Source organism: Oncorhynchus mykiss, chromosome 25 (genome assembly GCF_013265735.2).
Source record: "Oncorhynchus mykiss isolate Arlee chromosome 25, USDA_OmykA_1.1, whole genome shotgun sequence".
Taxonomy (NCBI): domain Eukaryota; kingdom Metazoa; phylum Chordata; class Actinopteri; order Salmoniformes; family Salmonidae; genus Oncorhynchus; species Oncorhynchus mykiss.
Window position 1 is genome coordinate 486284 of NC_048589.1, and position 14745 is coordinate 501028.

At 41.7% G+C, this 14745-nt stretch overlaps 1 protein-coding gene across 2 annotated transcripts in view; it reads left to right on the forward strand.

The window, feature by feature from the left end:
• The window catches only part of LOC110505206 (MAM domain-containing glycosylphosphatidylinositol anchor protein 2), a 232727-nt gene that overhangs the window by 130801 nt on the left and 87181 nt on the right, over positions 1-14745 (forward strand). The window lies entirely within an intron of this gene.

Here is a 14745-nt window from a genome sequence, read left to right on the forward strand (position 1 = left end):
TTTAAGTTAGATGTGTGGGAATTTCTTATGTTGCTATCTGTATTATATTTTGTTTGATACATCATACCTCATCAATTCAATACATCATTCATTTCAATTAGTAACAGCACATAATCTTGGTGCGTTACGCATTTCGCAAATCATCTCGCCTCGGCTAATTATTAAAACGTCTGGATTCAATTTCCCCAGGTTGAAAGGTTAACCTTTCTGATCTCCCCATCCCGGATCCGGGTTCGTGAATACAGACTCAAGCTCATTACCATAACGCAACGTTAACTATTCATGAAAATCGCAAATGAAATGAAATAAATATGCTAGCTCTCAAGCTTAGCCTTTTGTTAACAACACTGTCATCTCAGATTTTCAAAATATGCTTCTCAACCATTGCAAAACAAGCATTTGTGTAACAGTATTGATGGCTAACGTAGCATTTAGCATTAGCATTCAGCTGGCAACATTTACACAAAAAAACAGAAAAGCATTCAAAAAAATCATTTACCTTTGAAGAACTTCAGATGTTTTCAATGAGGAGACTCTCAGATAGCAAATGTTCAGTTTTTCCTGAAAGATTATTTGTTTAGGACAAATCGCTCCGTTTTCTGCGTCACGTTTAGCTATGAAAAAACCCCTGTATCCAGGATTGTGTAAATCTATCAGCAAGCTCATTAGCATAACACAACGTTAACTATTTATGAAAATCGCAAATGAAATGAAATAAATATGCCATCTCTCAAGCTTAGCCTTTTGTAAACAACACTGTCATCTCAGATTTTCAAAATATGCTTCTCAACCATAGGAAAACAATAATTTGTGTAAAAGTAGCTAGCTAGAGTTAGCATTTCGCGTTAGCATTTAGCGTTAGCATTAGCGTTAGCATCCAGCACGCAACATTAACAAAAACATAAAAGCCTTCAAATAAAATCATTTACCTTTGAAGAACTTCTGATGTTTTCAATGAGGATACTCTCAGTTAGATAGCAGATGCTCAGTTTTTCCAAAAAGATTCCTTGTGTATTAGAAATAGCTCCGTTTTATACATCACATTTGGCTACCAAAAAAAATCCATAAATTCAGTCCTCAAAACGCAAACTTTTTTCCAAATTAACTCCATAATATCGACTGAAAACATGGCAAACGTTGTTTAGAATCAATCATCAAGGTGTTTTTCACATATCTCTTCATTGATACATCGTTCTTGGACACATGCTTTCTCCCCTGAATCAAATGGTAAAGTAGAAGCAGCTGGCAATTGCGCACCGAATTCGACGCAGGACACCAGGCGGACACTTGGAAAATGTAGTCTCTTATGGTCAATCTTCCAATGATATGCCTACAAATACGTCACAATGCTGCTAAGACCTTGGGCGAACGACAGAAAGTGTAGGCTCATTCGTTGCGCAATCACAGCCATATAAGGAGAGAATGGAAAACAGAGCTTCAGAAATTCTGCTAATTCCTGGGTGATGCATCATCTTGGTTTCGCCTGTAGAATGAGTTCTGGGGCACTTACAGACAAAATCTTTGCAGATTCTGAAACTTCAGAGTGTTTTCTTTCCAAAACTGTCAAGAATATGCATAGTCGAGCATCTTTTCGTGACAAAATATCGCGCTTAAAACGGGAACGTTTTTTATCCAAAAATGAAATAGCGCCCCTAGAGCTCTAACAGGTTAATGTAACATAATAAATTCCTGATGTACGTTCCACATTCAAAGGAAACATTTCAACACGACTTTTAACTCAGTCACACCGAAAAAGTGACAGGAAAGTGTCATATCTCAGTGTTAATGACCATTAGCGGCCTTTACTTAAGAGAAACGAGAGGCATTTTATAATTGCATAATCCATAACGTTTATTGACCTTGTACATACATGCGTAGGAGGAAATTATCTGGTGACATTATGGAGGAAGACACTATTAGAGGTCATAGAGCTTTGGTGGATGCATACCAAATGGAACCCAATTCCCAATGTAGTGCACTAGTCTGGTCAAAAGTAGTGCACTACATAGGGTGTGAAACATCCAGTCTAATTTATAGTAATATCGGAACGGAGGGAAGATGGCTTCTAGAAATGCAGAGCTGCTCATCGCTCGATCACCGCTTCTAATTTACTAGTGTCAGGCCTCTGAAATCTGTGATCTGTGACCTTATATCCCTCCCACCACCACGCAAAATTACATGGACCGTGAGGTGGGTGAAGAACGATGAGCCGTAGGAAGTGTGTGTGCGTGCGTGTGCGTGTGCATGTGCGTGCTGTCGTGGATTCATGAAGGTCTGTGTGTGTTCTGAGCGTGTCTGTGTGCATTAATGGATTAATGCGGAAGTGTGTGTGTGTGTGTGTGTGTGTGTCACTAGGCCACACACACTATTCCACAGAAGCTCTCACTGATTCACTGGAGTGAGAGCTCCCCAGGCAGCCTGGCCTCAGAGTTGTCCTTAGTGTGGCCCCAGGAGAACCGTTTGTGGACTGTGCAGAAACAGGCGAGAAGGAGGCTAGAGGAAAGGGGGGCTGAAGAGGAAGGAGGGCTGGTCCCAAAGAGCCGGGCATAGTGGGACCTAGCCAGGTACAATCAGAACTACAACAATAGGGCTCTGGTCAAAAGTAGTGAATATAGGGAATAGCGTGCTATTTGGAACACAGCCTAGCTGCAGCATTGGGATGCAGATGCCACTCTCTCTCTCTTCCCGTTCCTGCTCTCTCTGGATGAGCGCACTAAACAGTGTATTGACACAGATAAGGAGGTGTAGGACATGACAGTTGTCTGTTACTTTTACGCAGTGCTATGCACACCTAGGAATTGCAGGAGCGCTGCAATAAAACAGGAGTGGCAAACAACAGTAACAACCGGGGCCATGGGATTGAAGGTGGGATTTTCTTTGACTCATGGTGTCGGTGTAAATATGACAGCGTAAATGCTGGTTATATGCTTGATTAAAATGGGCAATCTGCAATTGCTACACACATTTTGACTTTTAAATCCATGTTATATATGTATATTTAAGTGGGAAGTTTACATACACTTAGGTTGGAGTCATTAAAAATAGTTTTTCAACCACTCCACAAATTTTTTGTTAACAAACTATAGTTTTGGCAAGTCGGTTAGGACATCCACTTTGTGCATGACACAAGTAATTTTTCCAACAATTGTTTATAGTCAGATTATTTCACTTCTAATTCACTGTATCACAACTCCAGGGGTCAGAAGTTTACATACACTAAGTTGACTGTGCCTTTAAACAGCTTGGAAAATTCCAGAAAATGATGTCATGGCTTTAGAAGCTTCTGATAGGCTAATTTTTTAATTGCTTTATTTTACTTTTATTTAACTAGGCCAGTCAGTTGAGAACAAATTTGCAATGACAGTCTAGGAACAGTGGGTTAACTGCCTTGATCAGGGGCAGAACGGCAGATGTTTACCTTGTCAGCTCGGGGATTCAATCTTGCAAACTTTCGGTTACTAGTCCAATGCTCTGACCACTAGGCTAAATGACATAATTTGAGTCAATTAGAGGTGTACATGTGGATGTATTTCAAGGCCTACCTTCAAACTCAGTGCCTCTTTGCTTGACATCATGGGAAAATCAAAAGAAATCAGCCAAGACATCAGAAAAAAAATTGTAGACCTCCACAAGTCTGGGTCATCCTTGGGAGCAATTTCCAAATGCCTGAAGGTACCACGTTCATCTGTACAAACAATAGTATGCAAGTTTAAACACCATGGGACCACGCAGCCGTCATTCCGCTCAGGAAAGAGACGCGTTCTGTGAACGTACTTTGGTGCGAAAAGTGAAAATCAATCCCAGAACAACAGCAAAGGACCTTGTGAAGATGCTTGAGGAAACAGGTACAAAAGTATCTGTATCCACAGTAAAAACGAGTCCTATGTCGACATAACCTGAAAGGCCGCTCAGAAAGGAAGAAGTCACTGCTCCAAAACCGCCATAAAAAAGCCAGACTACGGTTTGCAACTGCACATGGGGACAAAGATTGTTCTTTTTGGAGAAATGTCCTCTGGTCTGATGAAACAATAATGAAACTGTTTGGCCATAATGACCATCGTTATGTTTGGAGGAAAAAGGGGGAGGCTTGCAAGCCAAAGAACAGCATCCCAACCATGAAGCACAGGGGTGGCAGCATCATGTTGTGGGGCTGCTTTGCTGCAGGAGGGACTGGTGCACTTCACAAAATAGATGGCATCATGAGGACGGAAAATTACGTAGATATTGTGGCAGACCAGGGGGTTGGGTCAAAACGTTTACACAGATCAGACACGGACAGAGTAGGATTAGCTCAGCTTCAAAGGTGTTTATTAAAATAATAGTCCAAAAGAAAAGAATAGGTCTCGCCCTCTCTGGGATACCATCAAAAACTGAACTCCCTCCTGTTACCTCTGGTACCATCCCCAACTATACGGGAGTCCTTTCCTCCCCCAGTCTCTCCCTTGTGTGCTGCCCTTCTGGCAGCTTTATGGTACAGCTGGTGAGCAATCAGCCCTTGATTACTCACCAATCCCTAATCAGCCCCAATTAGTCCTGGCTGGAGAGCCCGTCTAGACCTGGCACGTCCAGCAGATGGAGCCATCGCCTCGTGATGTATACTCCGTCTGTCACCAGGCCTCGTCGAGTCTCCCCCTGGGGGCTGACCTATTGTACCCCCATTAGCTCTGTCGGGGAGGGGACTATCATCAGTGCGACGTATGTCTCCCTTCTCGATAGGGCATCCGTGTTTCCATGCTTCGCCCCTGACCTGTGCACAACAGAAAAAGAGAAGCGTTGAAGGGACAAGAACCACCTGGTGACCCGATCGTTTGTATCTCTTTCCCTGGCCATCCAGACCGTGACAATGGTGAAAGTGGGTACCTAATAGGTAATACTTGAGTATCTAGCGCCCATTCCCACTAGACACTCTTTCTCAACAATAGAGTATTTTTTTCTCTCTGGGTATCAGCTTTCGGTTGATGTACATGATGGGGTGCTCCTGCCCATCGTGTATCTGGGACCGAACGGCCCCTAGTCCCGTGTCACATGCATCCGTCTGAACCAACATCAGCACCTGGAAATCGGATGGGAACACAGCACTTCCTTCAGGCGGCTGAATGCCGCTTCTGTCTCGTCCGTCCATTTCACTGTTTTCGGGTGGCGGGCCCTGGTTAGATCGGTAAGGGGGTAAGCTATAGCCGCAAAGTTGTGGATACAATCCGTCTGGTGTCAAAAACACCGTCTTCTCCCGGGAGGAGGCTTCCAACAGTACTTGCCAATATCCTCTGGTCAGGTCAACGGTGCTGATGTACCGGGTCTATCCCAAACGGTCGATGAGCTCGTCCACCCTCGGCATGGGGTAGGTGTCAAACAAGCTAATGTCGTTCACACCCTGGAAATCATTACAGAAGTGCAGGCTACCGTCCGGTTCGGGCACCAACACGATGGGGCTGCACCATGCACTGTGAGACTCTTCAACGACCCCCATCCTCAGCATAGCCTCCACTTCCTGTTTCACGGCTTTCCTTCGGGCCTCCGGAATCTGATATGGCCTCTTTCGTACCGTTTCCCCGGGCAGGGTATGGGTGTGGTTTTCAATGAGGGTCGTGCGGCCCTGCTTCTCGGAGTACACCGCCGTGTTCCGATCGACAAGCTCCCTCTTGCTTCTGGGCCGGGTCGAGGTCCTCATTGCTCGGGACCACAACTTGTACCATTGGCGTCCTTGGTCCCGACCATAACACGCCAAGGCTGTCCTCTCGTGCCATTTCTTCAACAGGTTCACGTGGTAAATCTGTTGGGGTTTCCGTCCACCGGGCTGCGGTACGCGGTAATTGACAGGTCCCACCTTCTCAATCACCTCGTAGGGCCCGTTCCATGTTGCCAGGAACTTACTTTTGACCGTGGGGATCAAGAACAACACCCTATTTCCCACCTGGAATTCTCGGGGCTGGGCACCCCGATTGTAGACCTGGGCTTGGGTGCATTGGGCCTTCTCCATATGTTCCTCACGACTGGCAATATGGCTGTCATCCGCTCCCTCATCGTCTCCACATGCTCTACCACGCTGCGTAAGGGGGTCGGTTGGGCTTCCCACACCTCCTTGGCGAGGTCCAGTAGGCCGCGTGGCATCCTGCCGTAGAGGAGTTCGAAAGGGGAAAACCCAGTGGAGGATTAGGTGAGGTAGCTGGTCCCAGTTCTTCCCGTCCTACTCGATGACCTTCCACAGCATTTGTTTGAGCATTTTATTTATTTATTTTAGTCCTGACGGAGAGCCTGTCGAGACCTGGCACGTCCAGCAGATGGAGCTATCGCCTCGTGATGTATACGCCGTCTGTCACCAATCCTCGACAAGTCTCCCCCTGGTGGCTAACCTGCTACACGCCTCAATATATTGATGCAACATCTCAAGACATCAGTCAGGAAGTTAAAGCTTGGTTGCAAATGGGTCAGACTTTACATACACTCAATTAGTATTTGGTAGCATTGCCTTTAAATGGTTTAACTCAAACGTTTTGGGTAGCCTTCCACAAGCTTCCCACAATAAGTTGGGTGAATTTTGGCCCATTCCTCTTGACAGAGCTGGCGTAACTAAGTCAGGTTTGTAGGCCTCCTTGCTCGCACACGCTTTTTCAGTTCTGCCCACAAATGTTCTATAGGATTGAGGTCAGGGCTTTGTGATGGCCACTCCAATACCTTGAATTTGTTGTCCTTAGGCCATTTTGCCACAACTTTGGAAGTATGCTTGGGGTCATTGTCCATTTGGAAGAGCCATTTGCGACCAAGCTCTAAGTTCCTGCCTTGAGATGTTTTTTATATGTATATAATTATTTATTACAAAAAACACAAGGAAGGGGCAACATTAAAGTATTAGAACATGAAGGACAAACAATACAGCATCAAGACACTATCAAACATGTATCAGTCTTTCTGCAACAGAGCCATCCTTATGTGTGAGGGTGCGTGTGCATGATAGTGATATAAAATATGTCATAGTTTCCTTTTTCATGATAACAATCTTGTGAAGCCCGAACCCTGCAAGACCCCCCCCCACACACAGTTCCCCAATAGCTGTCCCTCAACCATTCGAGACCCCCCCCCCCCCTACCCGGAAGAAAAAATTAATACATAATATTAATTCCATTCCCCACCCCTATGAACCCCCCCCATGCACCAACAACCTAGAGAATGAACTAAAGAGAAAAAAGGAAAAGACAGAAGACAGCAAACAAAAATGCAAAAAAAATACACAAAATAATATGTTTAAAACAAAGGACATCAAGGACAACTGAAATCATAATAGCAATGCATACATTATATGTTTGTGTGCATGTCTGGCACTATTATGTATGTGTGTGTTCTTGTATGTGTTTATTTGAATGAGAGTGTGTGTATATGCATGTGTACAAACACCTGCACGGCATCAGCCTCAGGCAGACTGGCATTAGTTGTAAAACACTGCCACTTAGAGTCATTCAAATGTACCTTTATTATGTTTTATTTTGACTTTTTTTCCCCTTTATCTTTTGACCATCATTCTCTCTCACACAGCAACTCCATTCCCACTTGTCTCCAATTCCACATACCAACCCTCAGCTTCCCTCATCCCATCTATCTCTGCTGGCCACCCACTTCGTGTTTCTACGCAACACATATCTTTCAACTCTGCTATGATGTTTAACGTGCAATTTCAATCTATCTAATCGAACAGATGTTCAAACATCTTTCCCATTAATACAGGTATTTTATCAACCAGCACATTTGAGTTCAGCCATAATATTTGTTGTAACATTTGTTCTATCTTTTCAGGGGGATGAAATTGAAATTGTAGCCAGCTCTGCAATGCTTGTTTGAAAAAGGCAGATACTTTGAAAAAAGGATCATTTTCAATTAATAAAAATGAGACATGGCAAAAAGGCAATTTTTAAACAATGGATGAGCTTTTCTTATTAATCCACTTGAGAACCATTTAGGGTTCAAATTACACTTTTGATTGAGTGAAGCTTTTAGAGAGAGGTTTAGTGCTTTTATATTTAATAATCTCAACCCACCCAATTCATATTCATTATATACAGTGCCTTGCGAAAGTATTCGGCCCCCTTGAACTTTGCGACCTTTTGCCACATTTCAGGCTTCAAACATAAAGATATAAAACGGTATTTTTTTGTGAATTACACACAGGTGGATTGTATTTATCATCATTAGTCATTTAGGTCAACATTGGATCATTCAGAGATCCTCACTGAACTTCTGGAGAGAGTTTGCTGCACTGAAACTAAAGGGGCTGAATAATTTTGCACGCCCAATTTTTCAGTTTTTGATTTGTTAAAAAAGTTTGAAATATCCAATAAATGTCGTTCCACTTCATGATTGTGTCCCACTTGTTGTTGATTCTTCACAAAAAAATACAGTTTTATATCTTTATGTTTGAAGCCTGAAATGTGGCAAAAGGTCGCAAAGTTCAAGGGGGCCGAATACTTTCGCAAGGCACTGTACTTACATCTCTATGGGCAACACTCTAGTCTACCAGATCCACAGTGGTAGCTCATAGTTTGAGTTTCACACTCAAAGATGTATGTAAACAGCTTTACAGCTGCTCCTGCTGTTCTGTATGCATGCGTGCAATCGTGCAAGTGAGTGACTCACTGATGTTGTTTGTGGTTGCTTGCCATTTTAACGGCTCTCCACTCATTATGCGACTCCCATGCAGCCATGTCCTTGAGCATGATGGCTTAGGTTAATTCACTATGAATACAGCATGCCGTATTGTTAGCCTCTAATAATGAAAGTACATTGAATGTGATGTTCCACAGTAGTTCGCCTGCTAGCCGTGGGGTCTGTACATTCTGTACAGAAGGAAGATGTACATTACTTGCATGTGTATTTCTGCTTCTCAATAAAAACTTATTTGAAAAACAAAACCTTGGCAGAGAGGGAATCCTGTTTTTCTTGTGTCATGGACATGATAAATATATTCTAGGCTTGAGGAGTGTTTTGTAGGAAAATGACTATTTCTTATCAAACATATGCATGTACACCAGGCTAAATGTGCTGATGCCATGTTGATTTGGGGTGGTTCCCAAATAACACCCGAGTTAATGTATACGGTGCCTTCAGAAAGTATTCACACCCCTTGACTTTTTCCACATGTTGTTGTGTTACAGACGGAATTTAAAATTGAGATTTTGTGTCACTGGCCTACACACAATACCCCATAATGTCAAAGTCGAATTACTGTATGTTTTTTGAAATGTTTACTAATGAATTAAAATTAAAGCTGAAATGTCTTGAGTCAATAAGTATTTAAATCCTTTGTTAATGCAAGCCTAAATAAGTTTAGGAGTTAAAATGTGCTTAACATGTCACATAATAAGTTGAATGTACTCACTCTGTGTGCAATAAGTGTTTAACATGAATTTTGAATGACTACTTCATCTCTATACCTCACACATAACTTTATCTGTAAGGTCCCTCAGTCAAGCAGTGCATTTCAAACACAGATTCAACCACAAAGCCCAGGGAGGTTTTAAAATGTCTCGCAAAGAAGAGCACCCACCCAATCGGTTGATGTTTTAATTTTTTTATTTAACTAGGCAAGTCATTTATGAACAAGTTGTTATTTACAATTGACAACCCACAAAAAAGCTGACATTTATTATCCCTTTGAGTATGGTGAGGTTATTGATTACACTTTGGATGGTGTATCAATACACCCAGTCACTACAAAGATACAGGCGTTCTTCCTAACTCAGTTGCCGGAGAGGAAAGAAACCACTCAGGAATTACACCTTTAGGCCAATGGTGACTTTAAAACAGTTACAGAGTTTAATGGCTGTGATAGGAGATAACTGAGGATGGATCAACAACATTGTAGTTACTCCACAATACTAACCTAATTGACAGAACAGAGCTAAAACAAGGAAGCCTGTACAGAATAAAACATATTCAAAAACTTGCAACAAGGCAATAAAGTAATACTGCAAAAAACGTGGCAATTTTTTTTCCTGAATGCAAAGTGTTATGTTTGGGGCAAATCCAATACAACCAATTACTGAGTACCACTCTTAATATTTTCAAGCATAATGGTGGCTACATCATGTTATGGGTATGCTTGTAATCATTTAGCACAAGGGAATTTTTCAGGATAAAAAAGAAACAGAGTGGCGCTAAGCACAAGCAAAATCCGAGAGGAAAACCTGATTCAGTCTGGTTTCCACCAGACACTGGGAGATGAATTCACCTTTAAGCAGGACAATAACCTAAAATACAAATATACAGAGTTACAGATTTGACTTAAATCTACTTGAAAATCTACTGCACAACCTGAAATGGATTGTCTGGCAATGATCAACAACCAATTTGGCAGAGCTTGAAGAATTTTGAAAAGAGTAATAGGCAAATGATACACAATCCAAGTGTGAAAAGCTCTTAAAGACTTACCCAGAAGAACTCACAGCTGTAATCACTGCCAAAGGTACTTCTACAAAGTGTTAATTCAGGGGTTTGAAAACGTATGTAAATTACATATTTCTGTATTTCATTTTCAATAAATTTGCAAAAATGTTTAAAAACATGTTTTTACTTTGTCATTGTGGGGTATTTTGTGTAGATGGGTGAGAGACAAAATATATTTAATACATTTTAAAAACTGTAACACAACAAAATGTGGACTAAGTCTAGGGGTATGAATACTTTCTGAAGGCATTGTAGTGTACTACTTTTGACCAGAGCTCGTAGGGCTTTGGTCAACAGTGGATGGGTCCTGGTCAAAAGTAGTGCACTATAGGGAATAGGGTGCCATTTGGAAAACACACAAGTTTGCCAATCTGGGTTTCTTGCTTTTTTAAGTTGCTCTAATGTTTTGATATGATTAATGATGTTTTCAAATTCAGGGATGCAACTTTGGCTTTAGAAGTTGTTGGGACATATATGTAAATATATTACACACACAGTACCAGTCAAAAGTTTGGACACACCTACTCATTCAAAGGTTTTTATTTATTTTTACTATTTTATACATTGTAGAATTATAGTGAAGACATCACAACTATGAAATAACACATATGGAATCATGTAATAACCAAAAAAGTCAATGTACCCTTTGCTTTGATGACAGCTTTGCACACTCTTGGCATTCACTCAACCAGCTTCACCTGGAATGCTTTTCCAACAGTCTTGAAGGAGTCCCCACATATGATGAGAACTTGTTGGCTGTTTTTCCTTCACTCTGTGGTAACTTATCCCAAACCATTTCAATTGGGTTGAGGTCAGGTGATTGTGGGGGCCAGGTCATCTGATGCAGCTCTCCATCCCTTTCCTTCCTGGAGGTGTGTTGGGTCATTGTCCTGTTGAAAAACAAATGATATTAGGCGCAAATCAGATGGGATGGCATATCACTGCAGAATGCTGTGGTAGCCATGCTGGTTAAGTGTGCCTTGAATTCTAAATAAATCACTGACAGTGTCACCAGCAGAGCACCATCACACCTCCTCTTCTATGCTTCATGGTGGGAACCACACATGCGGAGATCATCCGTTCACCTACTCTGCGTCTCACAAAGACACGGCAGTTGGAACCAAAAATCTCAAATTTGGACTCATCAGACCAAAGGACAGATTTTCACCGGTCTAATTTCCATTGCTCATGTTTCTTGGCCCAAGCAAGTCTCTTCTTCTTATTGGTGTCCTTTAGTAGTGGTTTCTTTGCAGCAATTCGACCACACTGTCTCCTCTGAACAGATGATGTTGAGATGTGTCTGTTACTTGAACTATGTGAAGTATTTATTTGGCTGCAATTTCTGAGGCTGGTAACTCTAGCTTATCCTCTTCAGCAGAGGTAACTCTGTGTCTTCCTTTCCTGTGGAGGTCCCCATGAAATCCAGTTTCATCATAGCGTTTGATTGTTTTTGCGAGTGCACTTGAAGAAACTTGACAAAGTTCTTGACATTTTCAGATTGACTGACCTTCATGTCTTAATGTAATGATAGACTGTAATTTGTCTTTGCTTATTTGAGCTGTTCTTGCCATGATATGGACTTGGTATTTTACCAAATAGGGCTATCTTCTGTATACCACCCCTAACTTGTCACAACACAACTGATTTGCTCAAACACATTTAATTTTTAACAAGGCACACCTGTTAATTGAAAAGCATTCCTGCTGACTACCTCATTAAGCTGGTTGAGAGAATGACAAGAGTGTGCAAAGCTGTCATCAGTGGCTACTTTGAAGTATTCTAGATATAAAATATATTTGAATTTGTTTTTACACTTTTTTTTGGTTACTACATGATTCCATATGTGTTATTTCATAGTGATGTCCTCAGTATTATTCTATATTAAAATAGTATTACATAGTATTAAAATAGTAAAAATAAAGAAAAACCCTTGAATGGGTAGGTGTGTCCAAACTATTGATTGGTTCTGTGAGTTTTATTATATACAGTGGGGAGAACAAGTATTTGATACACTGCCAATTTTGCAGGTTTTCCTACTTACAAAGCAAGTAGAGGTATGTAATTTTTATCATAGGTACACTTCAACTGTGAGAGACGGAATCTAAAACAAAAATCCAGAAAATCACATTGTATGATTTTTAAGTAATTCATTTGCATTTTATTGCATGTAATAAGTATTTGATACATCAGAAAAGCAGAACTTAATATTCGGTATAGAAACCTTTGTTTGCAATTACAGAGATCATACGTTTCCTGTAGTTCTTGACCAGGTTTGCACACACTGCAGCAGTGATTTTGGCCCACTCCTCCATACATACCTTCTCCAGATCCTTCAGGTTTCGGGGCTGTCACTGGGCAATATGGACTTTCAGCTCCATCCAAAGATGTTCTATTGGGTTCAGGTCTGGAGACTGGCTAGGCCACTCCAGGACCTTGATATATTTCTTACGGAGCCACTCCTTAGTTGCCCTGGCTGTGTGTTTCTGGTAGTTGTCATGCTGGAAGACCCAGCCATGACCCATCTTCAATGCTCTTACTGAGGGAAGGAGGTTGTTGGTCAAGATCTCGCGATACATGTCCCCATCCATCCTCCCCTCAATACGGTGCAATCGTCCTGTCCCCTTTGCAGAAAAGCATCCTCAAAGAATGATGTTTCCACCTCCATGCTTCACGTTGGGATGGTTTTCTTGGGGTTGTATTCATCATTCTTCTTCCTCCAAACACAGCGACTTGAGATTTAGACCAAAAAGCTCTATTTTTGTCTCATCAGACCACATGGCCTTCTCCCATCCCTCCTCTGGATCATCCAGATGGCCATTGGCAAACTTAAGATGGGTCTGGACATGTGCTGGCTTGAGCAGGGGGACCTTGCGTGCGCTGCAGGATTTTAATCCATGACGGCGTACTGTGTTACTAATGGTTTTCTTTGAGACTGTGGTCCCAGCTCTCTTCAAGTCATTGACCAGGTCCTGCCGTGTAGTTCTGGGCTGATCCCTCACCTTCCTCATGATCATTGATGCCCCACGAGGTGAGATCTTACATGGAGCCCAAGACCGAGGGTGATTGACCGTCATCTTGAACTTCTTCCATTTTCTAATAATTGCGCCAACAGTTGTTGCCTTCTCACCAAGCTGCTTGCCTATTGTCCTGTAGCCCATCCCAGCCTTGTGCAGGTCTACAATTTTATCCCTGATGTCTTTGCACAGCTCTCTGGTCTTGGCCATTGTGGAGAGGTTGGAGTCTGTTTGATTGAGTGTGTGGACAGGTGTCTTTTATACAGGTAACGAGTTCAAACACGTGCAGTTAATACAGGTAATGAGTGGAGAACAGGAGGGCTTCAAACTTTTACGGCTGCTGTCCCTGTACAGGGATCAACATCAGCTGAAATTTCAGAGTGACAACTAATAGTACTCGATACAACTCAAACTTTCATTAAAACACACATGCAGGGTACTCAATTAAAGCTACACTCGTTGTGAATCTAGCCAACATGTCAGATTTTTAAAATGCTTTTCGGCGAAAGCATGAGAAGCTATTATCTGATAGCATGCAACCCCCGAAATACCCAAAGGGGACGTAAACAAAATAATTAGCGTAGCCGGCGCTACACAAAACGCAGAAATAAAATATAAAACATTCATTACCTTTGACGAGCTTCTTTGTTGGCACTCCTATATGTCCCATAAACATCACTATTGGGTCTTTTTTTTCGATTAAATCCGTCCATGAATACCCAAAATGTCCATTTATGAAGCCCGTCTGATCCATGAAAAAGCACCGTTCCAAAATGCAACGTAATTTTTTTCAATTAAAAAAGTTGCCTATAAACTTTGACAAAACACTTCAAACTACTTTTGTAATCCAACTTTAGGTATTAGTAAACGTTAATAATCGATCAAATTGATCACGGGGCGATCTGTATTCAATAGCATTACGTTTTGAAATCATGGTCCACATTCTCTCTTTCATAACTTCCTCCGGTGTACTCGACGACAGGAAGTGCCTATTCCTCATTTTACCAAGGATACATTTAAAATCAATTGACAGTACTGGCGACATCGTGTGGAAGCTGTAGGCATTGTAAACTGGGCCCTATCTATTTTCCCTTGCCATAGACAATACAGAGACTGGCGGAGGGATATTTTTTAGTTTTTTTTTGTGAACAGTTATCCTTGGGATTTTGCCTGCTAAACACGTTCTGTTATAGTCACAGACATGATTTAACCAGTTTTATAAACTTCAGAGTGTTTTCTATCCACACATACTAATCATATGCATATACTATATTCCTGGCATGAGTAGCAGGACGTTGAA